Genomic DNA, 16130 nt, shown 5'->3' with positions numbered 1-16130 from the left:
AGATCCCGGTGTTTTCACTATTCCTTGCACCACTGGGAGTGCGAACTTTGCTAAGGCTCTATGTGATTTGGGGGCAAGTATCAACTTGATGCCCTACTCAGTTTTCAAGACTTTGGGTATTGGGAAACCAAGGCCGACTTCCATGAGATTGCAAATGGCGTATATAACGATGAAGAGACCATTGGGTATTATTGATGATGTCCTTGTCCGGGTGGACAAATTTATCTTGCCAGCTGATTTTGTGATCTTGAATTGTGAGGTAGATTATGAAGTTCCAATCATATTGGGGAGACCTTTTCTTGCTACTGGGAAGGCTTTAGTTGATGTGGAAGCAAGGGAACTCACCTTCTAGGTGGGTGATGAAAAAGTGGTCTTTCATGTGTGCAAGTCAATGAAGCAGCCCAATAGTTCCGAGGTGTGCTCTTTTGTGGACCTTGTCATGGCAGTAATAGTTGATGATACCAGTACAATGATCAATGTGGAGGACCATTTAGAGGCCATATTGTTGAATCTTGATGTCAATGATAATGAAGGCCAAGTGGAGTGTGTGAATGCTCTACATGGGATGAGCTCTTACTCTTATGAGCCTAGGAAACTATCTTTGGACCTTGAGAATAGGAAGACTCCACCAACAAAACCTTTAATTGAGGAACCTCCAGTGTTGGAATTGAAACCATTGCCTCCACACCTCAGGTATGAGTTCTTAGGCCCTAGTTCTACTTTGCCAGTTATTCTTTCCTCTTGTCTTACTAACATGCAAGTTGATTCCACATTGGCGGTGCTCCAGAACCGGAAGAAGGCAATTGGATGGACTTTAGATGATATTCGGCGAATAAGCCCCGCATTCTGTATGCACAACATTATTTTGGAAGCTGATGCAAAGCCCTCCTTAGAACATCAAAGGAGGTTGAACGAGACAATGCAAGAAGTTGTGAAAAAGGAGGTGATCAAGTGGTTGGATGTCGGGGTTGTATACCCCATTTCTGATAGCTCTTGGACTTCTTCGGTGCAATGTGTACCGAAGAAGGGTGGCACGACCATGGTTGCAAATTTGCAAAATGAGTTGATTCTTACCAGAACAGTCATCGGTTGGAGGGTATGCATGGACTACCGCAAGTTGAATACAGTGACCCGTAAGGATCACTTTCCATTGCCTTTTCTTGATCAGATGCTAGACCGACTTGCTGGGCGTACTTTCTACAGTTTCTTGGATAGGTATTCTGGATACAACCAAATCTTGATTGCTCCAGAAGATCAGGAGAAGACCACATTCACTTGTCCATATGACACCTTTACCTTTTCTCGGATGCCTTTTGGGTTGTGTAGTGCATCGGCTACATTTCAGCAGTGTATGATGGCCATTCCACTGATATGATAGAAGATATTTTGGAGGTATTCATGGACGACTTTAGTGTTGTGGGTGATTCATTTGATGAGTGTTTGAAAAATCTTGATAGAGTGTTGGCCCGTTATGAAGAAACCAATCTTCTTCTTAATTGGGAGAAATACCACTTCATGGTGGAAGAGACATAGTTCTTGGGCATAAAATTTCAAAGCATGGTATCGAGGTGGACAAAGAAAAAATTGATGTGATTTCGAGGCTCCCTCCCCTACCTCTGTCAAGGGAGTTAGAAGTTTTCTTGGGCATGCGGGGTTCTACCGGAGATTTATCAAAGACTTTTCGAAGGTAATGAAACCCTTATGCAAGTTATTGGAAAAAGATGCCAAGTTTGTGTTCGATGAGAGATGTATACAAGCCTTTGAACTTCTCAAGCACAAGTTGACCACCACTCCTATCATTACTACACCTTATTGGAGCTTGCCCTTTGAGATCATGTGTGATGCGAGCGATGCTGCGGTTGGGGTGGTTTTGTGTCAAAGAGTGAATAAAATGTTTCATCCGGTGTACTATGCGAGAAAGACAATGAATGATGCTCAAGTAAACTACACGGTGACCGAGAAAGAACTTTTGGCTATTGTGTTCGCAACAGAGAAATTTTGGCCATATCTTATGGTTGCTAAGGTCATAGTCCATACGGATCATGCCGCACTCTGGTACTTGATGAAGAAGAAAGATTCCAAAGTTAGACTGATGCGATGGGTCTTGTTACTTCAAGAGTTTGATTTGGAGATTGTGGACCAGAAGGGTAGTGAAAACCAAGTGGCGGACCACTTGTCCCGCTTGGAGGAGGAGGGGAGGCCTCGTGATGGCCTAGAGATTAATGATTCATTTCCCGACGAACAATTCCTTTTGCTGTCGGTGAATGGTATCCCATGGTTTGCGAACGTTGCTAATTTCCTTGTGACTGGTATAATCCCGTGTGAGCTCACTTCTAACCAAAGGAAGAAGCTCCAACGGGATAGTTTGGATTTCTATTGGGATGAGCCGTACTTGTTCAAGATTTGCACTGATGGTGTAATCTGAAGGTGTGTCCCGGAGAAAGAGCAATTGAGTATCTAAGAGGCTTGTCATTCCTCTCCCTATGGTGGCCATCATGGCGGGGCGAGGACGGCTTCCAAAGTTCTTAGTTGTGGGTTTTATTGGCCAACTTTGTACAAAAATGCAATTGAACTTGTGAAGAGGTGGGACGAATGCCAAAGAGCGGGTGGAATTTCGAAGAAAGATGAGATGCCTCTCAATACCATTCTTGAAGTTGATATTTTTGATGTATGGGGCATTGATTTTATGGGCCCGTTTGTTAGCTCGTGTGGGTATGTTTTAAAGTGGGTTGAAGCCGTGGCTCTACCCAACAATGAGGCCCGGAGTGTTGTTGCGTTTCTCAAGAAGAGCATTTTTACAAGGTTTGGCACTCCTCGTACAATCATAAGTGATGGGGAGTCTCATTTTTGTAGTAGAGCTTTTGGCACTTTGCTTGCAAAGTATGGTGTCAACCACAAAGTTTCTTTTCCTTATCATCCTCAAGCGAGTGGCCAAGTTGAAGTCTCAAGCAAGGAAATCAAGAGTATATTATCAAAGACGGTCAATGCAAATATGACTGATTGGTCAAAGAAGTTGGATGATGCTCTATGGGCTTATAGGACTGCTTATAGGACTCCGATTGGTATGTCTCCGTATCGGTTGGTGTTTGGGAAAGCGTGCCATCTACCAGTTGAGTTAGATAACAAGGCCATGTGGTCTTTGAGGAAGCTGAATCTTGAATGGGATGTGGCAGCAGTGTGGAGCAGCTTAATGAACTTGATGAATTCCGATTCCATGCCTACTCCAGTTCATCCTTGTACAAGGACAAGATGAAGTACCTTCATGATAAATATGCTCATGACAAGGAGTTCAAAGTGGGTGATTTGGTTCTCTTGTTCAACTCTCGGTTACATCTATTTCCAGGAAAACTTAAGTCAAAATGGAGTGGACCTTTTGAAGTAGTGTTTGTGACTCCGTTTGGTACAGTTGACTTGACGAACAAAAATGGGGAAGTTTTCAGAGTGAATGGGCATAGGGTCAAGCACTACCTGGGCAAGATTGATGACAGCCACGTGGTGGCACTTCTTCATCTAAAGTGATTTGATGGTAACCTGTGTCGTGCCGCAACGTTAAATCACGCGCTTTTTGGGAGGCAACCCATGTGTCTTTCTTTTTGTTTTTCATTGATTTCCTTTGTAGTATAGGATTTATTTTTGGACTGACTCGTTGTGAGATGTTGTAGGATTGTGTTGATGCAGTGCAGGAACAAGTTGAAAAATGATCACTCTCTAAAGTTTGCAATGCGGACCGCGCTCATTTTGTGAGGCCACAAAGGCCTTTGTGCGGGGGCAAGAAATCAATGCGGACCGCAGAAGTGATTTGACAAAAGTAAGGAGTCTCTGAAGTTTTCTACCGTGGCCGCATTGCATTTTGTGCGGTCCGCGGTGGTCGACTGCGGCCGTACTGGATTTCTTGCAGTCTACAATGGTCAATTTCCAAGTGCTTCATGGTTTTGAGCACCGCGGTCCGCGGTGCCATTTTGTGTGGTCCGTGGTGGGTAGGTGAGTTGTGGCCCGGGACCTTTTTCTATAAATAGAACCCGAGGCCCTATATTTAAACTTTTCGATCTTTTTATCTCAGAAGCCTAAAAAATCACTATTCACTCTCTAAATTGCACGAATTCAACTGCTCATTCTTGATTAATCATTAGTGCATCTCATTTCTGGTAACTTTAACTCCTTCTCAATTGTTTAATTTGTTTTTCTTAGTTCTTCTTCCTTCCCTTCCCGTTTTTCTTTCAATCCTGTAGCATAGGTTAGTTAAATCCCATTTTACTTAGGACTAATTAGTTAAAACACTGAGGCAAAACCTAGGGTATCATCAATAGGTAAAGTTTAGACTAAAAATGGACAAAATTTGAACCCTAGGTTGGTGTTGCTTCTGGGCACTCAGTGCGGACCGTAATGGATTTTGTGCAGTCCACAGTGCCTCTGTGCGGTCCGCAATACCATTTTGTGCGGACCGCGGTGGATTAAGTTCTGAAAACTGACACTTGAGGACCGCAGCCGCAATGGATTTATGCGGTCCACGGTGCCTCAATGCGGACCGCAATGCATTTTGTGTGGTCCGCGGTGCATAGATTCAGAGAGTGGGTAGTCAGAACCCCACCTCTGTGCGGACCGCGATGGATTTTGTGCGGTCCGCGGTCTGCAACTTTTGACTATCTGTAATTATTTTCCTGCAATTGTGAACTTTATTGATTCTGTTGATACTAACAAAGCAGAACTGAATGTTGCTTGCAGACAATGGTGAAATCACGAGGCAAAGGTGGTAAACAATCAGGAAGAGGAGAGTCCTCCCGGGGTAGGGGACAAGGAATGATAAAATTGACCCCGCAAGTCCGACAAAACATAAAGAACACAAGGAGGATCATAAGAGCTACAAACAGAGCTATTGACCAATCAGGAAGTGAGTATGAGCCTTCTCGAGAGGCATCATTAGACTCCGTGCAAGAATATGTTCTTGATTGGCCGGAAAGGAATAGGTTGATGGATACACCTCCAGGCTCACCCACTGCCCAAGCATCAGTGCATATATCTTCTGAGTCATCTGAGGGCTCAGCTGCCAGTAGTGGAAATGAATATTCCACCTCTCCTACAGATTCACTATCCGAAGAGGGTCCAGTAGAAAAAGAAGGGGAAGAAGTAGAGAGTAGAAGGGGTGAGCCCCAAGTAGGAGGGGTAGAGAGGACTAGAAATCCGGAGGCATGGCAAGACCGGTTTGTGAGTGAGGTTGCCTACCAAAAGTTTAGAGAGTGGTGGCCCGAGAGGAAATTGATACCTGAGCGTAAGTTTATCACCTGAGATCTTTTGCCTCACAATCCCAATGTGTTGAGGCAGTTCAGAGAGAGAGTTGGATGGGACTACTTCATAGGCCATGTGGAGGACACCAATGAGCACTTGGTGAAGGAGTTCTCCTCAAATGTGGCCCACATCAAAAAGGGTACCACAGTCACCAAAGTGCGAAACTTGAAGGTGAAATTGGATGGCAAGACCATAAATGATTACCTGGGCTTCACGGAGGAAGATGAGCCATTATATTTGGAGAAGATGGCATTGGGTGAAGAAGCACGTCCTTGGTTGGCGGAGTACTTGGCAATCCCAGGTACCACCCCTGATTGGTTGACTGCGGGAGTGAAGATTTTTGAGGAGAACTTTGAACTTTGAGGCTAAGGGGTGGGAGACATTTGTGTGCAGCAGGATAGACCCCACCACCCATGACAACTCACTCCCTATTCACCGGGCTATTTTGGTAGCATATATCATGGTAAGGTACCCAATTAACATCGGGAATGTGATGTCCCGAGTTATTACACGGGTGGTGAACGAAGGTGACAGATCTTATCCTTTCCCCAACTTCCTGACCATGTACCTGGAGGACTTAGATATGGAAAAACGGAAGTTTGATATGAAAGTGAAGGCGAAGGCACCTTTCTCATGGTATAGCCTACAGGGTGATGATAACCCTAAGGGCAAGCACTTCAAGGCAAAGCCACTACTTGAACTGGCCAGTCTGAAGAGCCAGTAGTGGTAGTGGCTCCTACTCAGCCACCTTCCACCCAGACATGGCCCCAGGTCCGTCCACTTCTACAGTTCCAGAGATACCCTCCTCCACTGCATACCCATTGACTGCCCACCGCCTAAGCCAGGCCCTCGCCAGCATCAACAACTGGATGCAGACAACTACTTCTAAGCTGTCTGTACTATCTACTACGGTGGCAGCCTAGTCAGCACCTCCTCCTCCACAGGTCCCACAGTCCATTAAGGACACTCTCAAGGAGCTTCTGGACAACCAGAAGAAGATCCTAGAGAACTAAAAATTGATTACGGACGCTGTTGATTCACATGGAAAGGCAGTAAAGGAACTTGCTAGGGAGGCGAAGAAAATGAGGAAGACCCGAGTTTCAAAAGAGTCGATGAAGGAGCTAAGAGTCGAGGTTGAGAGGTTGAAGGCGGATCACCTGCCTTTATATTTGCTATTGCATGACCCAGCACCAGCAGCCCAGCCCCAACCAGAGTAGGAGTCCGAGAGGCCACCCAAGAGGAAGAAGGTGATTCCTTGTTCTGACGATGTAGTCATACAGTTGGAGGATCCGCTAGGAGGTTCCTCCTGCCAGCCCCAGGATTCAGCCCAGGACTCAGTCCAGGTCCAAGCCCAGGTCCCAGCAGAGCCACATATCACATGGAGCCAGTCACAGGTTTCCGAGTAGACAGAGGACCCAGGGACCTAGACTCAGGACCCCATGCAGACGGAGGGCCCATAGGGAGTTTCTTTTTCCTCTCTTCTCTATTTTTGTGCTTATAATGGTTAGTTGGCATTGAGGACAATGCCAGCTTTCATTTGAGGGGGTATCCCTATTTGGATATTTGGATGACTGTACATATGATAGTATTTTATACTTTCTTTCCTTTTTATCTTTGGTATGTATATAATTTTATCATTTTATTGCACTTTTCGTACTTTTTACTTTGTGTCTATATATAAAAGTTACGTTCTTATGTATATACTCATTCCCCCTATTGTATATTCAATTAAATCCCCTCTTGTACATATTCATTTTACTTTTCGCATTTTTCCTTTCTTAGCTTCTTATTTTATATTCGTAGCTTCTTGTTTTGAGTTTTTGCAATAAGCCTTTGGTTTTCCTTAATGCCACAGTTCTTTCCAAAGGTGGAATTTGTGTGAACTGGGTGACTCTTCCCGATGATGGATGGCATGACAACCTTCTTAAGGGTTTGCGTCTGTTTTCTTTTTGCTTTTTAGTAGTTAGTTAGTAAGGGTGCCTCAAGCAAAGACACCTCTTTTAAGGATGGTGTTAAAAGAGAGAGTCGCCACCTAACGAGTTTGAGGTGCGTTAGGGCACATATTTGCAAATAACTCAGGTTTAACTAATTCGCGTCACTAAAGATTAGGTAAGGGATCAAATTACCTCGAAGAGAAGGTGTTACAAATATGGGTCCCGGCCGAACTCGAATTATATGAATTAGTCAGACAAACAAAAAAGAAAGCAAGAAGTTTGGGAAGTTTTATTAAACAAAAATTATAATAAAAGTAAAGAAATACAGAAGGTTAAATAGAGAACGAGAAAAATCATACCAAAAATCATTCACTTGGGCCTAACACATTTGTCTTTGATCCCATGGTAAAAAACAAATCGTTGTGTATAGGATGGTGAAAGTTGTGACCTTGAGACTCTTGTGTTGGCCGATAATCATCAAGTGGTTTTTTGGGACCATTGTGCTGCTCAGATCTTATCTAAGGTTGTTGTGGGCCCCTGAATCCATGTCTTTAGCAATCCCAAAGCTTGTGTGGTAAGAATTTAAATTGCAAGTCCAAGTCCCGAGCCATTGGTCTAGAACTTGCCCTGAATGTTTGTCTAGGCGAAATCCTGAGTGTAATTTGACTTGAGATATGATTATAGGCTCTCTTTAATCTGAATGATATCTTAAAAACTTCCATAGCCTACCAATGATAAAATCTAAAGTCAACCCTTTTGAGCCTTAGACCTTTTTCTTTCAAGGACCATGATACAAGCCTTTACCCATTCTAAATATACCCTCTATTGGCACCCGATCTTTCCCTAGCACATGGAAAACGCATAAGTTTAGGGGGAGAGACGAGGATTACAACAAAGTGGCAAAAGGTACAAAATGAAGAAAAGGAAGGGCAAGGAAAAAGAAAGAAAATCAAAAAGACAAAAAAAACGTTCAATGTAGAAAAGAATGAAGGGATTCAATAAAAGTAAAGAATGAAAGGTGTGGAAAGTTGAGAAAGGAGAAAAATATTTGAAATGAACAAGAAAGAGTGACAGTGTGTCTCTTTAACCCCTTCAGAAGAAGTGAAATGACTTAAAAAGTCAAGTGTGTGCCAAAATGAAGCAAAAGAAGTGCTAAAGGGAAGATTGAACGTACTTAGACCAAATATTTCCTACCCTAAACCAAAAGCCTTCACTATGTCTCCACAAAAGCCCTATATAATCTTGAGTTGAATGAAGCTTACATTAGTGGTGACTCACATAAGGGGAAAGCATATGGTACTTAGAGCCAAACTTGAGAATTTTCTTTGAGAGAGATGAGTGTATTTCCATTAACCTCGTTCTGAGTGCTACAATCCTAAAGGTGAGGTTTGCTTAGGGAGAGTTGAGGATGTGTGAGTTTGGGTTTCACAATGACCAAAGTAATAGAAAGAGTTTCTTTGATGTATTGAGTCAACTCTTGATGGTCTTGTGTCGCACTAAATCCATGGTGTTTAAAAGAGTGAATGTTGTTAATGATTCATTTGAACTGAGGGCAATTGTTAGTCTTAATTGATGCTAGATGAGTTCACTTTAGGTCAGCTGAATTATCTTGGATTTACTCTTTAGGGGTGGGTCTTATTTTGTTTGCTTGAGAACAAACAAAAGCTTAAGTTTGGGGGAGTTGATAACTAAGGATTATGATGCATTTTACACTCCTTCTTACTTGAGTTTTGATTAGAAAGGTGTATAAAATAGTCTCAAAGGCTTACATGTTGTACTTGATTTCAGAGCTTAGTCAATAACATGACAATTCATCAAAAGCAACTCAAAAAGGAGTGAAACATGTACAAGTACCAAGAACAAGTTCAAGCTCAGTATAACAGGACCAATGCGGGCGCACTCCATTCTGTGCGGCCCGCAAAGAGGAGGTTCAGAGAGCGCTCATTTCAGGCAGTCAAGCAATGTGACCGCAAAATATTTCATGCGGACCGCATTGACTTTATTGCGGCCACACTCAATTTTGTGCAGTCCGCAAAGCTCAAGTTTAGAGAGTTGCCAAGTTAGAGGAACATTGCCAATGCGGTCCGCGGTCCATTTTGTACGGACCGCAATAGAAGCCACCGCGACCGCGGTGCATTTTGTGCGGCCCGCGGTGGCCAAGTTCAGAGAGCAGATTGTTTCAGCCAAGAGCCTTAGTGCAGCCGCACTAGCCCCGCAGGGGTATTTTTGTCCAGAATTTTCGGCCTAGTATAAATAGTTTCTTTTCCCATTTTTAGGTCATCAGTTGTATTCTAGACAACAGTTGCACTCGTGAATAGTGTTCTTTTACCATTTTGAGTAATTTTACATTAGTTTCATCATTAAATCTTCAAGTTTTATCTAGTAATTAAATATTATGGGTTTTTCTCCATCTATTTCTTTATTTTCTTCTACAATATTGAGTAGCTAGACCCATTAGCTAGGGTTGTGGCTCAACCCTAGTGTGGGTAATTGATGGGTCGTGTGTTTTAAGGCTTGAATGTCTATGGGTGTTTGATATTTAGACTAATTTATGGTTTAAATGTTGAATTAGTGGTTGCAAACACTAGTTTATGCCTAGTTAAATTTGGCTCTTTTTGAGAAAGAGAGCCTAAATCTATGAAATTGACCCAACAAGGAATTGAGGCATATTCAAGAGATTGATATCCCCAGTTAAAGGGTTAAACCTAGAGATAGTAATACCCGACTTGAACCTCAATTTCTTGTACAAAATGTCATACCCAATTGGTCTTGAGAAAGTTAAATAGGGAAAAATCACTCGAACTACCGAGAGGTATAGAGTGAGTAGAATCGTGCAATGGTTATATCGTAATTCCCAAATATAACAACCTAGCCTTAGACTCGAGAATTCGTCAAGTATCCACATAGGTGAAAGTCACTGCCCTAGTGCCTTTTTAACTATTTAGACAACCTTCAATAATTTACTCTTAGCTTAACTTAGCTTAATTTCTCATCTTAGTAGTATAAATTTAGAAGTAATATCAAAACCAATTATGAATAAAAGTGCAATTAGGAACAACTACGCAATTCCAATTTAGATAGAAACTCAACTCCAATCTCTAGCTCCCTGTGGAAATCGATCCTGACCTTCTCGGGTAAAAGTTGCTTCGATCACTCTTGCTACTTTGTAGTAGTACAGGGTTGGCCTCGATCACTTTTCCTCTCTTTTTTTTTCAAAATTTCGGTAGAGTTTCGGGATATTTTGAACACCAGGTTTTTCAGAAACGAGTGATTTTCTTTCTCTCTCTCTCTCACCTCGATTTTGGTTTTTCTTGATTTTTCTTCCCTATTCTAGAAACCGATCAACATGCAAACCGAAACAAATAAATGTACAAGCAGCACGTAAAAATGCATCAGGATGGTCTTTTGATTTTTTGGGTACACCTGTCCTAGACGGACCCAACCCCTGTATTGAGTCCCCAAAGTCAAATGCACGTGATGCAAACAAGCATTCCTACTAGGAATCCGTCATGAGGCTATGTTATTATAGGTTTAAAACCTGGATGTTTTGTTTTAGAACTGGCGTACCTGAGCGGACAACTCGAGCTGGGGGGGGGGGGCAACGTACCGGTAACCAAAAGGTTATCTGGTTTTGTAACTAATCTGAACCTCGTTCTAAATTAGGGTATGACTCTAACAGAAAAGAAGTCACGCCAGCATGCACCTCCCAGAAGATTTAGAAGACTCAGAGAGAAGAAGGGTTTCGTAACAGTTTATATACAGTTCAAACAATATCAAAGGGGTAAAAACGACATTTAGCACATTAGGCCCAAACATGTAACAAGAATCGGATAATAAATAAAAGCCAAGTATAACAGTTATTCTAAGCTCGAATTTTGAACCCTGAACCAGAGATTCTAGGTTCTTATCCCCAGAAGAGTTGCCACAGCTGTCACACCTCCTTTTTACCCGAGGGGGGTATAAGGGAGTTTTTCCAATTTAAGTGACATCAATCAAAATGGGATTATTTAATTAATTTCAGAGCCACCACTTGGAATAATGTATTTGGTGTCCCAAGTCATCGGTTTATTTTAAATCCCAAATCGAGGAAAACTTGACTCCGTTTAAAGTCTGCAAAACCAGAAGACTGGGTAAGGAATTATGTTAACCCGGAAGAAGGTGTTAGATTTTTTCGGGTTCTATGATTCTAGTACGATCGCTTAACTATTAATAATTGGCCTAGTTATCTTATTAACTACAAGTTTTAAATCTATTGTGCATTTTTAACCCTTAAAACCGCTTTTAATCATTTATAGAGTTATTTCTGACAAAAGTTACGATTGTCGTACACTTGTTTGTTTTTGTACATATTGCGAATCATGTCACGGGAATCGTACCCACGATCTACAACATGTGTATTTTATTATTGTTCGAAGTTGTGGTCGGGTCACATAAAATGTGTACTCGAATTTGGGAATTAGGTATCACAACTATGTAACGGGAACCGTACCCATAGCCGTGATGAATTATTTAATTAATCGCGCTTAAAAGCAACTACGCATGTTAATAAGATTCAATTACTTATCTATTATTTGAGATTACATGGGAGGGTCCAAAATTGTGAAATTAATTGGGGGAAGATACATATCTGAATACTAAAAGAAGTATCACAAATGGTCATAATCAAACATTAAAGAACTAAATAAAATCAACTTTGAGTCAAGAATATACGAACTGAGTTAAAAAAAATCGTGAGTTTTAATTACAAGAAAATGGGCCAGATGTATAGTCTTGTTTCTAAAAATATTGGGCTCATATTACCTTGCCGAAATTCTTTATTGGGATGATAACTAACTTTGACTAAGCCCATCACAATGAGTAAATACAAACTCTTTACATAAATAACTAAATTTGTGGTAATTATCCTAGGACAAAATACCAAAATCATACTACTTTTTACTGAACATCTTGAAATATACGTTTGGCAACATACTGAATTTTGACAGTAAGCTAATGAATTAACTTTCTCATAGGAACTTCAGAGAATGATAGAAGTATTATTTTTAACAGGAATTCAATTACACCTTTCAAAACAAACTTACACATTGTGAAAGGCTACAACCAAGCACTTGTATGCTAAAGCTATAACAAGATATCAAAATAACTATTCCTCAGTTCACCATACTAAAATTCCAGCAAATACAACCAATCAATTTTGTAGTTCAGTCTTTAATACTTCTGACATTAGCCATCTACTACAACTTCAATCTGCATTCAACAAAACATGGAATTGATGAACTTCTCAATCTAATAACTAAGCTTGTTGAGATAATACTTATTCAAATATGAAAGGGAATAAATTTATCATCTTCAACATCATTTCCGATATAAATTAGTATCCAACCAGAGTAGAAATTCCAACAATGAACCATTTATATGAATGATAACCAATAAAATAATTAGTTCAAATATCACACACACACGAAATAAATTATTAGAGAAGTAAATCCAAGCAATTTGCATAGCTAAGTTATCAGATTCATCAAAACAGACTTGAGTGTTTAAAGAAACCCAACATTTAATTCACAAAACTCAACAGGGAATACAAAAGATCAAAAACATACCTAGCAAAAAGGAAAACAACAAGAAGAAACAAAAGAAATCTGAAGTTCTTAGTTAAGCTCAGCAAAACCAGCAATCAATAAACCCAAAATTTCTGCTCCAACTTCTGAAACCCAGCAAAAACACCTCAAGACCAAAGAAAGCTCAAAATTTCTCAAGAACACTTTTTAGAAAAAAGAAATTATTTTCAGTCGTTTGCCGATCTTTTTCTTCTCCATCCTTTTTTTTAATGATTGGAAAAGGGATCCTTTATAGAGGAGATTTAGGGCAACAACGCCTGTTTTTCCTCATTCAGATGCACTCTTTAAACTTTTAATTTAATTCACTTACACCCCTACCCACAGAATTTTCCCCCTGTTTTTTTTTTCTAAAATGATCCTTGTCAGCCCTTATCTAGAAGCTTCCCATTTGTTAGGATAAGATTCCCTCAATCCCTATCCAATTTGAACCCCTCAGTACCCCTGTGTTTACCCCTTTTGTTTACTATTTTGACACTTACCCTAGGTGGTACTGGACCTTTGGGCCACTTAAACCACAAGCCTAATATTTCACTTGGGCCCTTGCACTATAGACCCAAATTCAAATCCAACCCATAAACCAAAATAGCTCTATGAAGAATTAAACCAAGCTCTAACTAAACAAAGATTAATGATGCATTTAAAAAAAACTATACATTACGAATGCAATTATATCTAATTAATGAGCTATTAACACTGATGGATCAATCATGCACAAAAAATAATAATTTTTAAACATAAAATTGTCATCACTGTTGGGGTTATAAAAAATAAGAGGAGAGGTATACCGATTGAATCGCCAAAAGCTTCAATATCTTTGAGAAAAGCAGTAACGACTTGATTCGAACTTCGACTAACAAATATCACGACCAATGGTGAGAATTGTAACATGAACACTGGCGGTACTTTCTTCCACACTAGTGCTTCATGTCACAATCCTCAACACATGCCAATAAAGGGTCAAGGTGGCTCAAGGAAATTCGGACACTCAAAAGTTAAGTGTCCATAATCTGGCCAACTAGAAGATGTGTTATATTTATAAGTGATCGATTCTTCATGTTGAAAGTATGGGATTCAAGTGGGTTTGATTTCTGTAAAATCTTGCATGTTGAGTTGATCACAGTCGCTTCAAGATATAGGGAATTCCTTCGGATATTTGAAGACTCTCCTTATGTTATTCCATGTTTCGGAGTCAAAGTCATGCTAGAAGCCGGTGTACTCCTCTATAACGTATTGTTAGAATATACTTCTAGTGGAAGTTTGGTTGATTGCTTAAATTGTTCAGGGAAAGGGTTGCCAGAGGTTGAAGTTAAAACACACACCAAAAACGTCGTTTTAGGGCTCAGTCGCATTCATGATGCGGGAATCATTCACTACAATATAAAGTCTCACAACATTCTACTTGTTACTCCTACTGATGCTACAACAAAGATTGCCAAGATTGCTGATTTCGGGTTTGCTATGACTTTGGAACAATGTTGGATACAAAAGCAGGGATTGAGAGGAACTAAAAGGTATATGGCACCTGAATCTGTGCTTAAGCAGGAGTACGGTCTAGAGGCGGATATTTGGGCTCTTGGTTGCATTGTATACGAGTTAATCACTAGGAAACCCCTCTAGGAATCATCCAATTCTGATGCTAAGACTGATGAAGTGCTACGCTGGATTGGATCCAAGGAACCAAATTTTGAGAATGCGAAACTATCAGTAGAGGCAAAAGATTTCGTGAGAAGTTGTCTAGTCAAGAATCCGAGCTCACGTTGGATGGCAGACATGCTGTTGAATCATTCTTTTTTTGAAATTAGCCAAAAATGTCCAGCCTGCAACAAAGATAAGGAAGAAGCAAAGTGGTTACTTGTCCATTTTGCGCAGACCCCATCGAAAGACAACATTCAAGACACAGCCACACAAACACGATTTGATTATATAACTTTGATGTAGAGTCTGAAGAAACAAGAGGCTGGAACTCGTGGAACACATAGTGGTACCTGAAAATATTAGATAGATTGATTAAAGGAATATTGGTTTGTAATATATATAAATAAAGAACTACGTGCGGGCTTGATCCCCCTCATAAGGATTTGTTTGTCGGGGTACATAGGCGTCATGTTCAATGTGCAATGCTAATCCAATTTCAAACTTTAAGTTCTATTGCAGATTTATGAATTTTTCTTCTGCATCTCATAATTATGTTTATATTGTGCAAATCAGGAAGTTGCATGAAATATTCTGAAGCATGTCTTTTGTCCATCATTGGATTGTTGTCATATTGTCTTTTTGAGCATCTATGGTCCAGGCAAAAAATTGGAAGCTAGTAGTGCAATACACATAATTCTCTAATTGAGTTTCGTTAATATGATTCATCTGCTAGGTTTCAAAAATCTTTGGTTTCATTAATATGAGTGTATTTGCTACTCTGTAATTTGGACGTTTCCAAATTTTTGTACTGCATTTTTTGTTAACCATTTTAGATGTTGGATGTTCTATATTCTACTTGGATGTTGGATGTTCTATATTCTTGTGAACATTGTAATAATAACTAGAATGATGATGAAAAATACAGAGAAGGCTGGTTTTTCCTTTTAATCATGTCAGTCACACTATCATTTAGTCCATCTTAGTTGAAAATATTATCGAAGAAGAATCAAATATTTAAGAGAAAATTTAAGGAGTAACTTCTCGAAATACTTAAAGACAATAAAGAAGAAAGAAAGACAATTCTGAATAATCTGTAAGACAATTCTGAATAATCTGTAGGAATCTACTTTCTAGTGTGAATGGCAGTATTTTTGCCTGCTATATAATCAACTTTAAGCTACAATTTTGCAAAAGAAGATGATTATGACCTAATAAATAAGAAGCTGTTGGTTATTCCATTCTTGTTGCAAAGAAGAAGCTGAACAGTAACATGAAGTAATCAAGAGGAACAATGTATTGTGAAGATCTGCAGTAGCTACACCTCTCTTGATTAGTGAAATGATGTAGTCATGAAGGCTGAATCGCATGAGAATGTAATAGGACCATCACTTGGCAGCCCAAACTCTTCTTTCGCCATATTTAAAAGTTGCATGATGACTTTATTTTCAAGATGAGATAAAGGAAGCGCAAAGCAACTTTGATCGGTTGTGTATACTACAAAGTGGCCTTTTCCAGCTATAGAGGATGAAGATGTACTACAATTGTCTGTTACTTGGAAGTGAAATCCTCTTTCTCTATGTGGCCACAAACTTCTGCCATCTCCTAGCCATCTTGATGAGTTTCTTAGTACTTAGCATTGTCACTTCTCTAGAAGAAT

General features: G+C 40.1%; 1 pseudogene; it reads left to right on the top strand.

Annotated features, from left to right (window-relative positions):
* The first annotated feature begins 6044 nt into the window (after nt 1–6044).
* On the top strand, nt 6045–14765 carry LOC104233026 (mitogen-activated protein kinase kinase kinase 20-like; annotated as a pseudogene).
* The last annotated feature ends 1365 nt before the right edge of the window (nt 14766–16130 follow it).

The sequence above is a fragment of the Nicotiana sylvestris genome, chromosome 6, assembly GCF_000393655.2.
Source record: "Nicotiana sylvestris chromosome 6, ASM39365v2, whole genome shotgun sequence".
NCBI lineage: Eukaryota > Viridiplantae > Streptophyta > Magnoliopsida > Solanales > Solanaceae > Nicotiana > Nicotiana sylvestris.
Note: the sequence above shows the minus strand (reverse complement) of the source record. Positions and strands in the feature narration are given on the sequence as shown.